Here is a 21,105-nt window from a genome sequence, read left to right as displayed (position 1 = left end):
ACTAAATGAGCTCTGTTTACAAGACAGGGCTGTTGTACAGGGAAATATGATGGGTAAGGAACGTTATAAACCAAAGATATAGGGCTAGATTCAGACACAAATGCCTATCTTTAGGCGGGTGTAGCGTATCTCATATACGCTACGCCGCCGTAACTTTGACGGGCAAGTCCCGTATTCAGAAAGAACTTGCACCCGAAATTACAGCGGCGTAGCGTATATGGGCCGGCGTAAGCCCGCCTAATTCAAAGTAGGCTGGTAGGGGGCGTGTTGTATGCAAAATAGTCGTGACTACATTGACGCTTTTAACGAACGGCGCATGCGCCGACCGTGAAAGTATCCCAGTGCGCATGCTCGAAATCACGCCGCAAATAGTCAATGCTTTCGGCGTGAACTTAACTTAAGCACAGCTCTATTCGCGTACGACTTACGCAAACAATGCAAAATTCGAAGCTGTCCCGACGTCCATACTTAACATTGGCTACGCCTCATAGCAGGGGTAACTTTACGTCGGAAAAAGCCTTACGTAAACGACGTGGTCATGGACCTTGCCTTGCAGTGCTGAAATGTTTCTACTTGAAATCCTAATTCATGTATATCAGAAGATGGGACATTACTGACAGTTCATTGCAGGAGGTACTGGACACATTACAAGTGGTTAGTTGTCCTGACTAGGTCAATAGACAATGACCCTTCAATGCTTAGCTCAGACTATTGAAATGCTAAGTGGACCCAGCTTCTGAAATACCTTTTATTGTGTTCTGCAGGTTAAGAGCGGGTGTCAGAGACGACCCGTCTCTAGGAGATAATTACCTCCACTAAATGACTTTTAGAATGTGTGTTTGAAGATGTATGTGTTTACGCTAAAAGACTTTGTATTGTTCTAAAGGTCAGAAGCCTCCTGTCAGGAGCATTGAATTAGCATTCTATTGTCTAAAGGAATGTAACCTCTCAGAGGTAGTAATTAAGTAGACCGGGTTACATTGATTACCCCCTGGGGCTTCTGTCTCAATACACAAGTCTTTCTATCCAAGCTATTGGACCAATCCCTGTTGACTATTTCAAGTCCTCATTTGCATGGTCAAGGAGGACCTGAGTGAAGACTGCATATACTTTACAATTGACCAATAGGAAAGCGGTTGTTGGGGGTGGGATGTTCCAAATTCTGTATAAAAGTGTGCTGTGTACTTGAAAATAAAGATTCCTGTTTGAACTTGCATACAGCCTGCCTGGTGTTTGTTCTTAATGGGTCCGAATGGCACATAGCTGTAATTCGGATCCCGGAACCTTGGATGACTGGACCATCAGACGTTGCAATCTGCAAGCTGATCCAATAGAAGCAGAGGAGTGTCGGGAGAGCAGAACCGGGCGAGCAAAGGATCTCGTCACAGACGTAAAAAAATGTGCCGGGCGCACGTACGTTTCTGAATCGGCGTATCTAGCTCATTTGCATATTCTATGCAGAAATCAATGGAAGCGCCACCTAGCGGCCAGCGTAAATATGCACCCTAAGATACGACGGCGTAGGAGACTTACGCCGCTCGGATCTAGGCAACATTGAGGCGTATCCGATTCTATAAATCAGACGCAGAGATGCAACGGCCCGCATTCGGAGTTACTTTAAAGAGGAATTCTAGGAAAACAATATTTTTTGTTTCACAAAATGTAGGGTTTTCAAAGTTTTATACAATATACATATACACATCAAGATAGTGCAGTAAAGGCAATGAAACAGAGGCGGAGTTTGCCAAAGAAAAAAGTCAATTGGTTGCAACAACGAGCACCATAAGCAAAAGGAAGGATCATGGGGATGTTGAACCCCTGAGGCTCCAAAACCAGACAGGAACAGGATCAGGGGTACTAAGAATGCCAATGAGCAGTGCTATTCAATAATCATGATGAACGCGTGTGTAGCGGCCTGCTCCTGTTGGCCTGGCGCCATTTTAAATTTAGGGGGAAGTCTGAGAGTTAGTTGACTCAGACGTGTAAGATATTAGGCAAATTTGGCTTCTGTTCCAGCCATGGCTGTGCTGTGAGTGACCACTATCGTTTGCCTGGGGTGTAGTTGTTACTCCAGGCCAAGGGTGGCAGCAGCTAGGTCAAGGTGATTTGGGTACTTCCCTTCGGCAGCCAATCAGTGGGGGTTGATCTGCTGGGAAGGGGTACTTGAGGGACAAACGTCACTGGTCCGGGGTCATCGCCGATCCTGGGTCTGTTGTCCCACCACCCTGTGTGGGTCCCTCCTGGCCGGGGCTGCGTGTTCCTGGCTCTGGATCACGTTGGTCTGGGGTTGTGTAGGCCCAGTAAGCAGATTGGGTTTACGCTCTGGAGGGTGATCCTGTGCTGTCCATCCTGAGGGAGGAAGCCGCTTGATGAAGGACCCGAGCACGAGGCTGGTGTCTCAAGAGAGGCCTTGAACTTCATCGAAGGATGCACCGTTTACTGAAAGGCTTGATGGTGATCGCTTGTCAGTTTCAAGTTCTATAGTTAATCTGGAGAGATCTGGGTGCTGAATCCTGTGCTATGGGGATTCCGGACCAAAAAGTTTCTCCATCTATGGGAAGGTGTGTGGCAGAGACTACCATGTTTCGTGTGACATTCTGGCTGCTAGGTTAGTGAGAGAAACCTATCCAGGTGTGCAAAACCCACTCTGGCTAAAGTGGCGACGAAAGCTGTGTCACAGGAAGAGTGCTTCCTGATTAAAATTCCGCACCTGGAACCTATTTACCCATTACCCTTCCACCCTTTTCAACCACTTATTTTATTCTTCTACCAAGTTCAGCAAATAAATCTTTAAAAAGGAAGTGTAACGTGTGGACATTGAACTTTCTCTACTCTCATCCATCACCCTGGACGGCGAGGAAATAAAGGTAACGTGCCACCCGAAAATATCCAGCAGCTCCTTCGGGGGTAGTGCTACACGTGGAATAGAGAAGGGGTGCCCCTCCGTGCATGAGGGAGGTATAAAAGTGGGGAGGGGAAGGAGGGGGGCTTAGATAAAGTTGGGTCGTAATTCACGACCTTAAAATTCTCTAAATCTGCAAAGGGCATTTAAAGCGAATTTTGGGTTCCATACATTATTTTACAATTTCACTTGTGCGCAATTTTAAGGCTGGACATATTTGGCATTTACTGTTTGAGTATAAGCTGACTTTTTCAGAGCATTTTTTATGCTGAAAAAGCCCCCTTCTGCTTATACTCGAGTGACGGTCTGTCATGCAGTCTTAATTGTTCAGCGACCATCCATCGTAACAAAGCCTTGTCCATGATAGACAGAACACAGATAACAAAGCTGGGAAACTGAATCAGTGTTCCGTCTATCACAGACGAGGAGGCGGCAGACGAGGAGGGGCTTTGTTACAATGGACGGCCGCCGACTGCAGTTGCATGACACAGCGGGAGATCAAAGGTACGTGAGGCTGCAAATGGGCACAGTGAGGCTGCAAATGGGCACAGCGAGGCTGCAAATGGGCACAGTTGACCCTCTTTTCCACTTACAGTAGCTGCTGCATTTCCCACCCTAAGTTTTCCAATTTTTTTGTGGTAAAATTAGGTGCCTCGGCTTATACTCGAGTATTTAACTTGACACAATCCAACTTTTATATTTTACCAGCAAATGGGTACAATACTGTGCGGGTTTACTCAGGGTCTCTGCTTTCAGAACATAATATACTTTTATGGGGTTTACAGTAATTTATAGCAAAAAAATGCAGATTTTAACGTGTTCAAAAAGAAAGTTTTAAAATTGCCTGGGGTAGACCAGAGGTTGAGGATCCCCAGTGTTCAGAAGCCTTCCAAATGTTAAACGGAGTGCATCACTGTGGTTTTAGTCCGATAATGTCTACTCTATACCATTCTACAGTACTTGTTTCAATGGGTTTTGTTTTCCAATGAAAGAACATAACAGACGTACAAGAATTTTCCTTAAAGCGGGGGTTCACCCTAAAAAAAAAAAATATGTTCTTTGTCTACCATGCCATCCAGCATACTAGCGTGAGCTACAGTATGCCTTTATTTTATTTTTTTTGTGCTGTACTCTGTTTAATCCGTTAGTTAAGTTTAGTAGGCGTTCCTATGAAGAGGGGAACATGATTGACGGCCGGCTATGGCGCGTCACTTTCCTGAAAATAGCCGAAATAAGACTTGGCTCCACAGCGCCTGCGCAGTCAGCTCCTAGTCTGTGCGCAGGCGCCGTATAGTGCCGTGAAGAGCAGAGTCCTACTCCGGCTATTTTCGGGAAGCATGAAGCGCCATAGCCGGCCGTCAATCATGTTCCCCTCTGCATAGGAACGCCGTCTGAAACTTAACTAAGGGATTAAACTGTGAGTACGGCGCAAAAAATAAAAATAAAGGCATACTGTAGCTCACGCTAGTATGCTGAATGGCATGGTACAAAGTTGTATTTTAGGGTGAACCTCGCTTTAACATTATTTAAGGTTTACAAACCAGGCAGCGTCAGAATGTTGAAGATATGCCAGCAGAACCTTACACAGGGCACAATGCATGCCGTATGACTCCAACATCTGGGTCACAATGTAGTTATATAAAACGGGTATACGAAGAGTGATCAAATGTTCCCATGTGCAGCGTTTCATTCCTATTAATCATTTCAGGGTCAATTGAAGTGTGGATTTAGAAAAACTAAAATACGAGCTGTACCAAAGGTGATGGAAAAGTGGGCATAAAACTATTTACTGTAATAGCTCGTTAAATTTTACATGTTGGTAGATTAAAGTGGATGTAAACCCCAAAAAATATATTTTTTTTTTTATGTCACAATGTAGAGAATACGATTTCCTATGATCTGTACCCAGTCTTGCCACACAGAGTTAATCCAGCGCTGAGCAATCCTCTTTTATTGTTCAGTGAAATACAACAGAATTCCAGATAAAGACCAAAGTCCTTGCTTGAGTGACAGGTTATTTACATATCTTGTGCACTAGCTTGCAGACATGCACAGCTTCTTGTCTATGTATAATATTCTGATGGCTGTTTCCACTGAACTGTGAATCACCCCATATTTTGAAAACATTTAATCAAAAACAGGAAAGACAGCCAATCCTGGGAGAGCTGGACGGGAGAGGAGGAGAGGGGAGGGGAATGTGAATTGTGCACTTTACAGAAGAAGTGCATGTCTGCAAGCTAGTGCATGAGATATGTAAATAACCTGCCACTCAAGCAAGGACTTTGGTCTTTATCTGGAAGTCGGTTTTATTTCACTGATCAATAAAAAAAAAGAGGATTGCTCAGCGCTGGATTAACTCTGTGTGGCAAGACTGGGCACAGATGATGGGAAATCTTGTTCTCTACATTGTGACATCAATAGTAACTAATCTTTTTCATTGCAGGTAAATAATGGATTCCAACCAGGAGCAACATGTCTCAGAAATAGGGAGAGATAGCCTGGCCGCCGCACACCTCACCTGGCCCTGAGTGATTAGCAGATAAAAGCATACTCCGCTCAATTCATCCAGACCATGACTCCAAGTCGTGGTCTGGATGAATCGAGCACAGTATGCTTTTATCTGCTAATCACTCAGGGCCAGGTGAGGTGTGCGGCGGCCAGGCTATCTCTCCCCATTTCTGAAGTATGCTTTTGGTCTGGATGGACCTTTCCTCAGCCTGCACCCTCACTAGTCGGCGGCATCCAACGCATCAGACCTTAACAGCTTCAGTGGGGACCCTTAGGTATTCATCGTGGGTCACTGTAATAGCATATGATATGCTATATGATGCAAAACATGAAAAAAATGAACATTAAAACAAAGCAGAGATATTCCATGTTAACCAGAGGCCAACAGTGTCCCTATTAGTCTCCTATACCACAGAGTCCCCATCAAAGTCTGCCCTTGCATCAGGGTGCCCATGGGAGTTCCTGTTACATTAAAATCCCCCCTTACATCAGGGTCCCCATCAGTCGCTCTCATACAACAGAATCCCCATCAAAGTTTGCCCTTGCATCAGGTTTTCAAGGAGTGTCCCCATCCCCCTTATATCAGGGTCCCATTACAGTCCCCATCAAACTGCACCCTTACATCAGGATCCCCCCCATCAGAGGCCCTTTAACATTAAAGTATCTCTTTACATCAGGGTTCCACCTCATCTTAGGGTCCCCATCAGAGTACCCCATTTTACATCAGTCTCTCCATCAGAGACACCCCCCCCCTCCCGTGCATAGTCCCCACTTACAGCAGAAGGCCCACCAGAATTCCCTCCATACAACAGGGACCCCAAACATCAGAGTCCCAATCAGAACTTCAAAGTCCTCCTTTACAAAGTCTCCATCAGAATCCCCCTTACATCAGAAGACCCAAAAGAATCCTCCTTATGTCAGAGTTGTCATCAGAGTTCACCATTAAATAAGTTCTCATCAGAATCCCCTCCCCCCCCTTACAGCTTTAAAGTGGAGGTTTACCCGAAAACTTAATTTTTAACATTAGATTGAGGCTCATTTTGTGAAGGGGAATCGGTCCTTTTTTTTTAAATCGAAGCAGTACTTACCGTTTTAGAGAGCGATCTTCTCCGCCGCTTCCGGGTATGGGCTGCGGGACTGGGTGTTCCTATTTGATTGACAGGCTTCCGACGGTCGCATCTATCGCGTCACGATTTTCCGAAAGTAGCCGAACGTCGGTGCACAGGCGCCGTATAGAACCGCACCGACGTTCGGCTTCTTTCGGCTACTCGTGACGCGATGTATGCGACCGTCAGAAGCCTATCAAATAGGAACGCCCAGTCCCGAAGACCATACCCGGAAGCAGCGGAGAAGATCGCTCTCTAAAACGGTAAGTACTGCTTCGATTTTAAAAAAACTACCCGATTCCCCTAGACAAAATGAGCATCAATCTAAGGTTAAAAAAAAAATAATTTGGGTGAACTCCCGCTTTAAATACTTAGCATAGCCCTTGTGAAATGTGTTCCATTAGAAGTTATGGCCAGTAGGCTCCCATTGCCATCAGAAAGGACTCAGTCGGTTAGTGTTGGCTATATGGAACTGGGATTTGTTCCGTACACAGCATGTATAATAATCTTAACTCGAAGTTGCATATTTTAGTAACAGGTGTAATGGTAATTGAATCTAGGTGCGAACGCCAGACTCCAGAGCGTGGCGACACTCACATTCTCAAAAATAAAAAAGTGCCAATTAAAAACTGCCTTTCATAACTTTGAACATTTGATTACATTACATTTATCTTGTAAAATGCAAACAGGGAGTGCATTTCTCCCTCTTTTATGGCTGTAATCAGGGCCGGCCCTATGATGGGACCGGGTGGTACCATGGGTACCGGGCAGCACTTTTAGGGGGGGGCAGCATACTGATGCCCGCCAGCCCGTTTCGCCAGCTCCGCTACCCAAATAAAATTGATGTCCTTTTTTTCCCCACAAATAGAGCTTTCTTTTGGTGATATTTGATCACCTCTGCGGTTTTTATTTTTTGTGCTATAAATATATATTTTTTTACTTTTTGCTATAATAAATATCCCCAAAATTTCGAAAAATAAACTATTTTCTTCAGTTTAAGCCAATATGTATTCTTCTACATATTTTTGGTACCAAAAAAAAACAACACAATTAGCGTACATTGATTAGTTTGCGCAAAAGACATTGTGGCCGCCGGCAATTCACAGGTCCCTTTATACTCCTGGATACATGTATAGAGCCATGGCAGGTCCTTTTATACGCCTATATGCATGTATAGAGCCATGACAGGCCATCTTTATACATCTAGAGAGCCATGACAGGCCCTCGTTATACTCCTTTATACATGTATAGAGCCATGACAGGTCCTCTTTATAGTCCTATATACATTTATAGAGCCATGACAGGTCCTCTTGATATTCGTTTACATGTAAAGAGTAATGACAGGTCCTCTTTAACCACTTAAGCCCCGGACCTTTAGGCAGCTAAATGCCCAGGCCAGGTTTTGCGATTCGGCACTGCGTCGCTTTAACAGACAATTGCGCGATCGTGCGACGTGGCTCCCAAACAAAATTGGCGTCCTTTTTTCCCCACAAATAGAGCTTTCTTTTGGTGGTATTTGATCACCTCTGCGGTTTTTATTTTTTGCGCTATAAACAAAAATAGAGCGACAATTTTGAAAAAAATTCAATATTTTTTACTTTTTGCTATAATAAATATCCCCCAAAAACATATATACATCTTTTTTCCCTCAGTTTAGGCCGATACGTATTCTTCTACCTATTTTTGGTAAAAAAAATTGCAATAGGCGTTTATCGATTGGTTTGCGCAAAATTTATAGCGTTTACAAAATAGGGGATAGTTTTATTGCATTTTTATAAATTTTTTTTTTTTACTACTAATGGCGGCGATCAGCGTTTTTTTTTCGTGACTGCGACATTATGGCGGACACTTCGGACAATTTTGACACATTTTTGGGACCATTGTCATTTTCACAGCAAAAAATGCATTTAAATTGTATTGTTTATTGTGAAAATGACAGTTGCAGTTTGGGAGTTAACCACAAGGGGGCTCTGATGGGGTTATGTGTTCACTTAGTGTGTGTTTACAACTGTAGGGGGGTGTGGCTGTAGGTCTGACGTCATCGATCGAGTCTCCCTATATAAGGGATCACTCGATCGATGCGCCGCCACAGTGAAGCACGGGGAAGCCGTGTTTACATACGGCTCTCCCCGTTCTTCAGCACCGGGGAGCGATCGCGACGGAGCGGCTATAAACGAATAGCCGCGCCGTCGTCCCGGATCGCTCCCCGCGGGAATCCGACCGCCGCATGTAGCAGGGGACCCCCCACCCGCTAGAAGGCAAGGACGTACATGTACGCCCATTTGCCTGTACGTGCCATTCTGTGGACGTACATTTACATGCGGAGGTCGGGAAGTGGATATACATGTATAGAGCCATGACAGGTCCTCTTTATACTCCTATACATGTATAGAGCCATGACAGGTCCTCTTTATACTCCTTTATACATGTATAGAGCCATGACAGGTCCTCTTTATACTCCTATACATTTATAGAGCAATGACAGGTTCTCTTTATACTCCTTTATACATGTATAGAGCCATGACGGGTCCCCTTTAGTTATCATGATATAAAATAATGAATGTGGGGGCCTTTTGGTTGGCGTGATTTTTTTTCTGGGGGGGGGCAGCATTTCATTCTTGGTCCCAGGCAGCACAATGTCTTGGGCCGGCACTGGGTGTAATAGATGTTGTAATGCCCTTCATTTCTGAGGCTGAGAGCTTTCTTGCTGAGATTGTGATCTCTGGTTCAAACACCGGAATCTGCTTGATACAGTTGTGGCCACAAAAACAGGATGGTGCCGAATAGCAAAAAACTAGTGTAAAACATGTGCCACTGCCATGAATAAAGTTGACAAGAAAGCAAAAAGTCATCGCATGTCAACTCTGAATAACTCCAGCACCCAGTCCCCCGGCCGCTATGCCGATCATCACCGCTTCATTGGAGGGGGGTCTACATCCAGCACAGATTTCACATTCTGCACGGTCATGAACATACACAGAAACCCCCCTGTGTTGTAAACAAGCCTCCGCAGTTATAGTAGCCGAATTTGGATGCGAATCATTAGCTTTTCTTCTAAACAGCAGATGCAAAACCAAAACAGGGACATAGCTAAATGACCATCCCTAGGGTTCACTTATTTTGGCTCAATTTTGTGTTTTTTCCCCCCCGTAATTTTCTTTAACCACTTGTCCACCGGGCCTATTTTGGCACTTCTCTCCTTCATGTAAAAATCACAATTTTTTTGCTAGAAAATTAATCAGAACCCCCAATTATATATATATATATATATATATATATTTTTTTTTTTAGCAGACACCCTAGGGAATAAAATGGCGGTCATTGCAACTTTTTTTCTCGCACGGTATTTGCGCAATAATTTTTCAAACACCTTTTTTTGGGGGGAAAGAAAACGGTTTCATGAATTAAAAAACAACAAAACAGTAAAGTTATCCCATTTTTTTTGTATAATGTAAAAAGATGATGCTACGCCGAGTAAATAGATACCTAACATGCCACCCTTTAAAATTGCGCACACTCATGGAATGGCATCTGGCTGTGATCCATGAACGGCTGTGGAATATATTTATGCTGACACTTCATTACCTTTTGGTAAGCCTCTGTCCATGTGGTGGTGGTTCACTGGATTTTGCAAGCACCTGGGTGTTGTTCGTTTCAAGCATCAGTTTATTGGACTAATACTCTTTATTCACAAGGACTAGTGTTGTTGTGTCATATTCACACTTCTTGGCGCAGTTTTTTCTTTTTTCTTATGGAATGGCGCCAAACTTCGGTACTTAAAAATCTCCATAGGTGACGCTTTAACATTTTTTACAGGTTACTAGTTACAGAGGAGGTCTAGTGCTAGAATTGTTGCACACGCGCTAACGCACGCGACGATACCTCACATGTGGGGTTTGAACGGCGTTTACATATGTGGGCGGGACTTGCATGCGTGTTCGCTTCTGCGCGCGAGATAACGGGGACAGGGGCGTTTTAAAAAAAAAAAAATGTTATTTTATTTTTATTTTACTTAATTTTTTTTATTTTTACACTTTTTTTACATTTTTTTTACATTTTTTTTTTGATCGCTTTTTTCCTATTACAAGGAATGTAAACATCCCTTGTAATAGGAATCAGTGCGACAGGTCCTCTTTATGGAGAGGTGTGGGGTCAAGAAAACCTCACATCTTACAACCTTACATCTTACATCTCACAACCTTAATAACTATAATTTGTATTATTACAATGCTGATGCTATAAAATGAAATTTATGCTCTGACCACAGAAGTCTCTAAATGAAGATGACTGCACTTTCCGAGTTTCACATAGTTGAACATTTTAATAGACGGCATTTGTTTATGAACGAATTCCACGTGTTGTCTGAAGATGCTCTACAAACCAAGGTTCATGTACAGCTACAAAATAAGAGCGCAAAATAAATAAATCTATAAAAGAGCAGAACAGGCAGGAATTCAGGGCCAGAAACTAATTATAATACACTGTGAGAGCACCTGATCACCGCGAAGGAGACGTGCGCCATCTGCACATAAATGTGTCTACTGATCTGTGAAAGCAGCAAAATGCACGTTTTCCCGTCCAGGATTACAAGTCCCATACAGTGCTCGGCGCCCTTCACTTAGATGTCGTCACCGTTGTTGCTTGAGCTACGATTCAGCAGCAACTCCCAGGCAGTTAAAGTGGTATGAACCCCCCCTCCCCCCCCCAAAATTATATTGCAGCTTGCCAATCCTTAAAGCAGAACTAAATGCAATCAACGTGAACCATTTTTTTAAAATCCTTATGCTGCTAGCATTCGCAAATAGATAGGGAGGTAGATTATATTTACTCGTTTTAACGACTTAACCACTTAAGGACCGGACCAATATGCTGCCTAAAGACCCAAGGTGTTTTTACAGTTCGGGACTGCGTCGCTTTAACAGACAATTGCGCGGTCGTGCGACGTGGCTCCCAAACAAAATTGGCGTCCTTTTTTCCCCACAAATAGAGCTTTCTTTTGGTGGTATTTGATCACCTCTGCGGTTTTTAGTTTTTGCGCTATAAACAAAAATAGAGCGACAATTTTGAAAAAAATTCAATATTTTTTACTTTTTGCTATAATAAATATCCCCCAAAAACATATATACATTTTTTTCCCTCAGTTTAGGCCAATACGTATTCTTCTACCTATTTTTGGTAAAAAAAAAAATCGCAATAATCGTTTATCGGTTGGTTTGCGCAAAATTTATAGTGTTTACAAAATAGGGGATAGTTTTATTGCATTTTTATTTTTTTTACTACTAATGGCGGCGATCAGCGATTTTTTTCGTGACTGACATTATGGCGGACACTTCGGACAATTTTGACACATTTTTGGGACCATTGTCATTTTCCCAGCAAAAAATGCATTTAAATTGCATTCTTTATTGTGAAAATGACAGTTGCAGATTGGGAGTTAACCACAGGGGGCGCTGTAGGAGTTAGGGTTCACCTAGTGTGTGTTTACAACTGTAGGGGGGTGTGGCTGTAGGACTGACATCATCGATCGAGTCTCCCTAATAAAAGGGATCACTTGATCGATGCAGCCGCCACAGTGAAGCACGGGGAAGCCGTGTTTACATACTGCTCTCCCCGTTCTTCAGCTCCGGGGAGCGATCGCGACGGGGCGGCTAAAAACGAATAGCCATGCCGTTGTCCCGGATCGCTCCCCGCGGGAATCCAACCGCCGCATGTACCGGGGGGGGTCCCGATCAGACTCCCGACCCACGTCAAGCAGAGCACGTACAGGTACGTACATGTGCCGGTCCGTGCCATTCTGCTGACGTATATCTACATGAGGCGGTCGGCAAGTGGTTAAGGACCGAGCCTCTTTCTGAGATTTGGTGTTTACAAGTTAAAAACATTTTTTGCTAGAAAATTACTTAGAACCCCCAAAAATTATACATATTTTTTGTAACACCCTAAAGCAGGCATGTCCAAAGTCCGGCCCACGGGCCAATCGCGGCCCGCATAGTGGTTTTGAGCGGCCCGCCTGGTTATTTTGACATGTATATCTTTTGTGGCCCCCAACGATCTTCCAGCACCGGGGCCACAAAAGATATATATGCTGGCTGCCTTGGAGGGAACAGGGAGGAGGTGGTATCAGTGTCGTACATACAGGAGAAGAATTTCCTGTTTACGGGCGGCCTCTGTAATAGCAAGTCCACTCCCCTGCGCTGCCATTGGATGACTGTTCTGTCCATCATAAGAGGCGGGACTTTGTATTAAAGAGGCCGCCATGTAAACAGGAGATTCTCCTGTATGTAATCTTTTGCCGCTCCCTGTCGCCTTCAAGGCTGCAGATGGGATGGGCATCAATCAGACAGCACTGATGGCAATGGTGGGTGCAGCATTCCTGGCAATGGTGGGTGCAGCATTCCTGGCAATGGTGGGTGCAGCATTCCTGGCAATGGTGGGTGCAGCATTCCTGGCAATTTCTTAAAATGAAGGTGCATGTTATATGCCATTAAATAAGTTATATCCAAATAACACCCCCAAGCTCATCTCTTTAACTCACACACAGCCACAAAGGCAAGAGAATTATTGTTGGGCCGTATATTAGTGCTCGAACAAACACACTTAGACCGCATTTTAATGGTTCAAAGAATGTCAGGCAAAATGGTCGGCCCTCATGCATGTTCAATTCATCAAATCTGGCCCACTTTGAAAAAAAAATTGGACACCCCTGCCCTAGAGAATAAAATGGCGGTTGTTGCAATACTTTGTCACACCGCAGCACTCATAAAAGCGCACTTTTTGGGGGAAAAATAACTTTTTTTAATAAAAAAATAAGAACATAGTAAAGTTAGCCCAATTTTTTTTTATATTGTGAAAGATAATGTTACGCCGAGTAAATTGATACCCAACATGTCACACTTCAAAGTTGCGCCCGCTCGTGGAATGGCGACAAACTTTCACCCATAAAAATCTCCATAGGTGACATTTAAACATTTTTACAGGTTGCATGTTTTGAGTTACAGAGAAGGTCTAGTGCTAGAATTATTGCTCTCTCTTTAACGATCGCGGCGATACCTCACATGTGTGGTTTGAACACCGTTTTCATATGCGGGCGCTGCTCATGGATGCGTTCGCTTTTTTTTTTTTTTAAAACAATTTTTTCTTATTTTACTTTATTTTGACACATTAAAAAAATAAAAAATCTTTGTGTCACTTATGCCTATTAACCACTTCAGCCCCGGACCATTTTGCTGGTCAATGACCAGGCCACTTTTTGCGATTCGGCACTGCGTCGCTTTAACTGACAAATGCGCGACGTGGCTCCCAAACAAAATTGGCGTCCTTTTTTCCCCACAAATAGAGCTTTCTTTTGGTGGTATTTGATCACCTCTGCGGTTTTTATTTTTTGCGCTATAAACAAAAATAGAGCCACAATTTTGAAAAAAATGAATATTTTTTACTTTTTGCTATAATAAATATCCCCCAAAAATATATAAAAAACTTTTTTTTTTCCTCAGTTTAGGCCGATACGTATTCATCTACATATTTTTCGTAAAAAAAAAAAAAAAAAAAAGGCAATAATCTTTTATTTATTGGTTTGCGCAAAAGTTATAGCGTTTACAAAATAGGGGGTATTTTTATGGCATTTTTCTTAATATTTTTTTTTAATAGTAATGGCGGCGGTCAGCGATTTTTTTCGGTACTGCGACATTATGGCGGACACTTCGGACACTTTTGACACATTTTTGGGACCATTGGCATTTTTATAGCGATCAGTGCTATAAAAATGCATTGGGTTACTATAAAAATGCCACTGGCAGTGAAGGGGTTAACACTAGGGGGCGGGGAAGGGGTTAAGTATGTTCCCTGGGTGTGTTCTAACTGTAGGGGGGGTGGCCTCACTAGGGGAAATCACTGATCTTCTGTTCATACATTGTATGAACAGACAGGCAGGCATTTCTCCCCTGACAGGACCGAGAGCTGTGTGTTTACACACACAGCTCCCGGTCCTCGCTCTGTAACGAGCGATCGCGCGTGCCCGGCGGCGATCGCGCCCGCCGGGCTTGCGCACGGGAGTCGGGGTGAGCTGGGGGCGTGCGCGCCTCCAGCGGCATGCACGTGCCCCTAGAGGCCCGGCACGAGAGCAGACGTTATATTACGTGCTCTCGCGCAGGGGAGCCAACTTGCCACCGTAAAACGGCGGTGGGTGGTCGGCAAGCAGTTAAAGCGGATGTGCCATGAAAAAAAAAATATTAAAAGCCAGCAGCTACAAATACTGCAGCTGCCGACTTGTAATATTAGGACACTTACCTGTCCTGGAGTCCGGCGCCATACGCAGCAGAGGATTGTATGTTTCCGATGAGCGTAAATTCCACTTTAGGGTGGAGCTCCGCTTTAATGATGAAGTTGGGAAAACTTCGTTTTTTCGACATACTGAAAAACGTTTTTTTTTTTTCATGCTGAAAAACGATCGTGTGTACGCGGCATAAGAATTGGTAACCTGCCCTATAACATTTTTTCGTTTTTTGGGGTTTAATACGGTTTTAATGACTGCAGGGTATTGTATGTTTCAGATTACTCTCGGGAGCAGCGCTGCAGCCGGTAACAGAACAGCATTGTGCTCCAGTGACCCGGGATAGTGACTTGTTTCACCCCCTTGGCGGCGAGCGGTGCTATGCTGCTAATCGCTGCCAGGATCCCAGTGCGTGAAGAACGCGGTGAGATACAGGACAAGCTGCACAATACACAGAAAATGCAATGACGTGTGACTAATGACTGCTACAAGTTCCAGCTCATTGCCCAGGAGCAGGTGACGCACTATATAGAAGGTACAGCTGTGTGTCCTCACACTAAAGGCATCGCAGGAACAATTCAGAACCCCGTGAATGGCCGTATTTATGTATAAACAATGAAGAAAGAAGCGCGCATTATACGGCAATTATAGCAAGACAGATTTTTCCCGGAGTCCGTAAACAGGAACAAGAGTGTTGGCAGCTAAAAAGGATAGAACCACGAAAAGGAGACGCACAGTTCACAACACTGGAGGGAAATTGTGCTTCAATTACCAACATGAGGCTTTACACATTACTGTAACCCCCGGTCCCAATCCCAGCCACTCAACGTATTCATCGTCTGCTACCCAATCTCCCTTTACCCACCATACAGTAATTTATCGGGGTATAGCGTGCTCCCGCGTATAGCGCGCACCCCTAAAGTTGCCCCTATTCCTATACTGGTATGGACGGGGTAATGTGTTGGGATCTATACTGATATGGACGGGGTAATGTGTTGGGATCTATACTGATATGGATGGGGTAATGTGTTGGGATCTATACTGCTATGGACGGGGTAATGTGTTGGGATCTATACTGATATGGACGGGGTAATGTGTTGGGATCTATACTGATATGGACGGGGTAATGTGTTGGGATCTATACTGATATGGATGGGGTAATGTGTTGGGATCTATACTGCTATGGACGGGGTAATGTGTTGGGATCTATACTGATATGGACGGGGTAATGTGTTGGGATCTATACTGGTATGGACGGGGTAATGTGTTGGGATCTATACTGATATGGACGGGGTAATGTGTTTAGATCTATACTGGTATGGACGGGGTAATGTGTTGGGATCTATACTGATATGGACGGGGTAATGTGTTGGGATCTATACTGGTATGGACGGGGTAATGTGTTGGGATCTATACTGATATGGACGGGGTAATGTGTTGGGATCTATACTGATATGGACGGGGTAATGTGTTGGGATCTATACTGTTATGGACGGGGTAATGTGTTGGGATCTATACTGTTATGGACGGGGTAATGTGTTGGGATCTATACTGATATGGACGGGGTAATGTGTTGGGATCTATACTGACATGGACGGGGTAATGTGTTGGGATCTATACTGGTATGGACGGGGTAATGTGTTGGGATCTATACTGATATGGACGGGGTAATGTGTTGGGATCTATACTGATATGGACGGGGTAATGTGTTGGGATCTATACTGACATGGACGGGGTAATGTGTTAGGAATGAAAGGATGGCACATCTTTTGATGGAAATGGAAATTATCCACCTACAGAGGGCTGAATTCAAAGATACCCCGAAAATCAAAGTGAAAAAATTATGCAGCAAGCTAGTCCATTTCTGAAATTTCATTGCAACAACTCAAAATGGTCCTTAGTAGTTTGTATAGCGCCCCCAAGTGCTTGTATGCATGTCTGACAACATCGGGGCATGCTCCTAATGAAATGATGGATGGTGTCCTGGGGTATTTCCTCCCAGATCTGGGCCAGAGCATCACTGAGCGAACAGACTGAGGTGCAACCTGGCGGCAGCGGATGGACCGAAACATAACGTCCCAGAGGTGTTCTTTTGGATTTAGGTCAGGTGAGCGTGGGGGCCATTCAATGGTATCAATTTCTTAATTGTCCAAGGAACTGGCTGCATCCTCTCGCCACATGAGGCCAGGCATTGTGGTGCACCAGGAGGAACCCAGGACCCACTGCACCAGCGTTGGGTCTGACAATGGGTCCAGGTATTTTATCTTGATACCTAATGGCAGTCAAGGTGCCACTGTCTAGCCTGTAGAGGTCTGTGCGTCCCTCCATGGATATGCCTCCCCAGACCATCACTGACCCACCACCAAACCGGTCATACTAAACGATGTTACAGGCGGCATAAAGTTCTCTGCGGCTTCTCCAGACCCTTTCACGTCTGTCACATACGCTCAGGGTGAACCTGCGCTCATCTGTGAAAAGCATGGGGCACCAATGGCGGACCTGCCAATTCTGGTGTTCAATGGAAAATGCCAATCGAGCTTCACAATGCCGGGCAGTGAGCACAGAGCACACTAGAGGATGTCGGGCCCTCAGGCCACCCCCATAAAGTCTGTTTCTGATTGTTTGGTCAGAGACATTCACACCAGTGGCCCGCTGGAGGTCATTTTGTAGGGCTCTGGCAGTGCTCATCCTGTTCCTCTTTGCTCAAAGGAGCAGATACCGGTCCTGCTGATGGGTTAAGGACCTTCTAACGGCTCTGTCCAGCTCTCCTAGAGTAACTGCCTGTCTCCTGGAATCTCCTCCATGCTCCTGAGACTGTGCTGGGAGACACGGCAAACCTTCTGGCAATGACACGTATTGATGTGCCATCCTGGAGGAGTTGGACTGCCTGTGCAACCTTTATAGGGTCCAAGTATCGCCTCGTGCTCCCAGTAGTGACACTGACCCTAGCCAAATGCAAAACTAGTGAAAAACAGTCAGAAAAAGGGAGTAGGAAAAAAAAAAGGTCAGTGGCCGCCACCTGTAAAACCATTCCCGTTTTGGAGGTCATCTCATTGCTGCCAATCTAGTGCACCTGTTAATTTCATTAACACCAAAGCAGCTGATCAGTGGAGAGATTCCCTGCTGAGCTGGTGGAGTCCACCCCCTGTGTTTTATTTTTTACTTGTTCTATCCCAATGGCTATTTCTCTGAGGTTCATTGATACATTGTTCTCGATCATACCCTTGCATGGGTTTACACCCTGTAAACTTCAATAAAAATCTCTTGAAAGTGAAAACCATCAGCAAGATGGTCATCTTAAGAGTTCAGAATGATTTAGTGTAGAAAACAATGTAACAGGAGGAAGATAACAAGGTATCCAACACATTTCGAGGGTCAACAACTCCCCTTCATCAGGGCTTCCTCAAAAGTCTCCTGGGGAGTGTTCTATGTCATTTGAGATATATGTGCTGCCGCAAATGTTTACACAGGAGCTAGAGCTGAATGTCTAAAAGAAGATGGTGTCTTGATCAAACCCCCCCCCCCCCCCACGATCTTAATACCAGCATTTCCACGATTCATGTAAAAAGTACAGAGCAGATGCTTGCTCACATCTGTCAAAAAAAAAAAAAAAAAAAAGCAGCAGCCAATGTTCATCAACAACATTTTTCAGTACTGAAAGATAAAAAGAAACATTGCATCTCTCTGTTCATTTACAGATCAAAAGGGAAGAACTTTGGTATGTAAATGAGGTCAGTTTAAAAGCAACCTTGCCAAGTAAAAAATAAATAAAAAAAGTTTATTAACCACTTCAGCCCCGGACCATTTCGCTGGCCAAAGACCAGAGCATTTTTTGCGATTCGGCACTGCGTTGCTTTAACCAACAAATGCATGGTCATGCGTCGTGGCTCCCAAAGAAAATTTACGTCTTTTCCCACAAATCGAGCTTTTGGTGGTATTTGATCACCTCTGTGGTTTTTATTTTTTGCGCTCTAAACACAAATAGAGCGACAATTTTGAAAAAAAAAGGCTAAGAACTGTAAAAAAAAATAAATAAAAAAATTTATATATATATATATATATATATATATATATATATATATATATATATATATACATATATATACATATACATATATATATATATATATATACATACACACATACATATACTCAGTTTAGGCCGATACCCATTCTTCTACATATTTTTGGCAAAGAAAAAAATGTCAATAAGCGTTTATTGATTGGTTTGCACAAAAGTTATAGCGTCTACAAAATAGGGGATAGTTTAATGGCATTTTTATTATTTTTGTTTTTACTAGTAATGGCGGCGATCAACGATTTTTATCGTGACTGCGACATTATGGGGGACACTTGACACATTTTTGGGACCATTGTAATTTTTACAGCGATCAATGCTATAAATATGCACCGATTACTGTGAAAATGACACTGGCAGTGAAGGGGTTAACCACTAGGTGGCGCTGAGGGGTTAAAGGGGTTGTAAAGGAAAACATTTTTTTTCATAATAAGCATCCTTTACCTGCAGACATTCCTCTTTTCACTTCCTCATTGTTCGTTTTTGCTCAGAAGTTGCTCTATTTCTTCTCTGTTCTGTTCACTTCCTGCTTGTCTGATTGTTACTCACCACCGTGATGGGAGGGTTTACTGCAGTGGTCAGTGACGTGCTCGCCCCCTCCTGGGAACTACATCTGTGCGGCAGGACGCTCTCTACGTGTTAGAGACTTCAAGGAGGTGTGAATTACTGGGCGTGCCGCAATGCATACTGGGAAATGTAGTTCTTACATGAACGAGCGCCGCAAACCAGGAAGTGAATGAGAGAACAGAAACTAGAACGCCGGAGGTGATATAGATGAAGGAATTTAATAGGTATTTACTTGTTTAACAGAATCATTACACTATTCTGTCCGTCTACCTTGCAGACATTAATTTTAGGCAAACGTTTTTTTTCCTTTACAACTCCTTTAAGTGTTCCCTAGGGAGTGATTCTTACCGTTAGGGGCGTGGCTACATGTGACACGTCACTGATCGATGTTCCCGATCACAGGGAACAGACACTCTGTGACAGTGTCATTAGGAAGAATAGGGAGATGCATGTTTACACTTGCCTCTCCCCGTTCTGCAGCTCTGTGACCCGGTTGCGGGGAACCGGCGGACATAGGTCACGGAGCTCATGACATTCTGCCAACGTAAATCTACAGGAGCCGGTCGGGAAACGGTTAAATTGTTCCTCTTTTCAACCCTTTTATTAATCCTTACTCTACTCTAATCAGCCTTAACTCCTTGTTCTCCTCCATTTAATTTTTTTCCTGCCGATTTTCTTTTTATTTACTTCCATTTTAAAAACTATAAATTAAAAAAAAAAACTGTTTGCTTTGTTTAATATTTTTACACCTTTAACATATAATTACATGTTTTACATTGAAAAAAGAACCAAAAAAAAAAGTTATTTGTAAAATAACTTTTCAGTGCTTTGTACCATTGTGGGCAGCTGAAGTGTAAACAAAAAGTTGCGGTAGGTATCGGTAATTGGTATCGGCGAGTACTTACAAATGACCATTGTTGTATTATTTTTTTATTTTTTATTTCTTTAACCACTTAAGACCCGAACCAAAATGCAGGTAAAGGACCCGGCCAGTTTTTGCGATTCGGCACTGCGTCGCTTTAACTGACAATTGCGCGGTCGTGCGACGTGGCTCCCAAACAAAATTGGCATCCTTTTTTTCCCACAAATAGAGCTTTCTTTGGTGGTATTTGATCACCTCTGCGGTTTTCATTTTTTGCGCTATAAACAAAAATAGAGCGACAATTTTACAAAAAATGCAATATTTTTTCCTTTTTGCTATAATAAATATCCCCCGAAAATATATAAAAAAAAACTTTTTTTCCTCAGTTTAGGCAGATACGTATTCTACCTATTTTTGGTAAAAAAAAAAAAAAAAACGCAATAAGCGTTTATCGATTGGTTTGCGCAAAATTTATAGTGTTTACAAAATAGGGGATAGTTTTATTGCATTTTTATTAAAATTTTTTTTTTTACTACTAATGGTGGCGATCAGCGATTTTTTTCGTGACCGCGACATTATGGCGGACACATCGGACAATTTTGACACATTTTTGGGACAATCGTAATTTTCACAGCAAAAAATGCTATAAAAATGCATTGTTTACTGTGAAAATTACAATTGCAGTTTGGGAGTTAACCAATAGGGGGCGGTGAAGGGGTTAAGTGTGACCTCGTGTGTTTCTAACTGTAGGGGGATGGGGCTGGACGTGTGACATCATTGATCGTGTTTCCCTATATCAGGGAACACACGATC

At 43.4% G+C, this 21,105-nt stretch overlaps 1 protein-coding gene across 2 annotated transcripts in view; it reads right to left on the bottom strand.

Moving 5' to 3' along the window:
- Positions 1-21,105, bottom strand: part of PCSK6 (proprotein convertase subtilisin/kexin type 6) — a 314,800-nt gene that overhangs the window by 115,950 nt on the left and 177,745 nt on the right. The gene's annotated exons all lie outside the window — the stretch shown is intronic.

This window comes from Rana temporaria, chromosome 3 (genome assembly GCF_905171775.1).
Source record: "Rana temporaria chromosome 3, aRanTem1.1, whole genome shotgun sequence".
In the NCBI taxonomy this organism is placed as follows: domain Eukaryota; kingdom Metazoa; phylum Chordata; class Amphibia; order Anura; family Ranidae; genus Rana; species Rana temporaria.
Note: the sequence above shows the minus strand (reverse complement) of the source record. Positions and strands in the feature narration are given on the sequence as shown.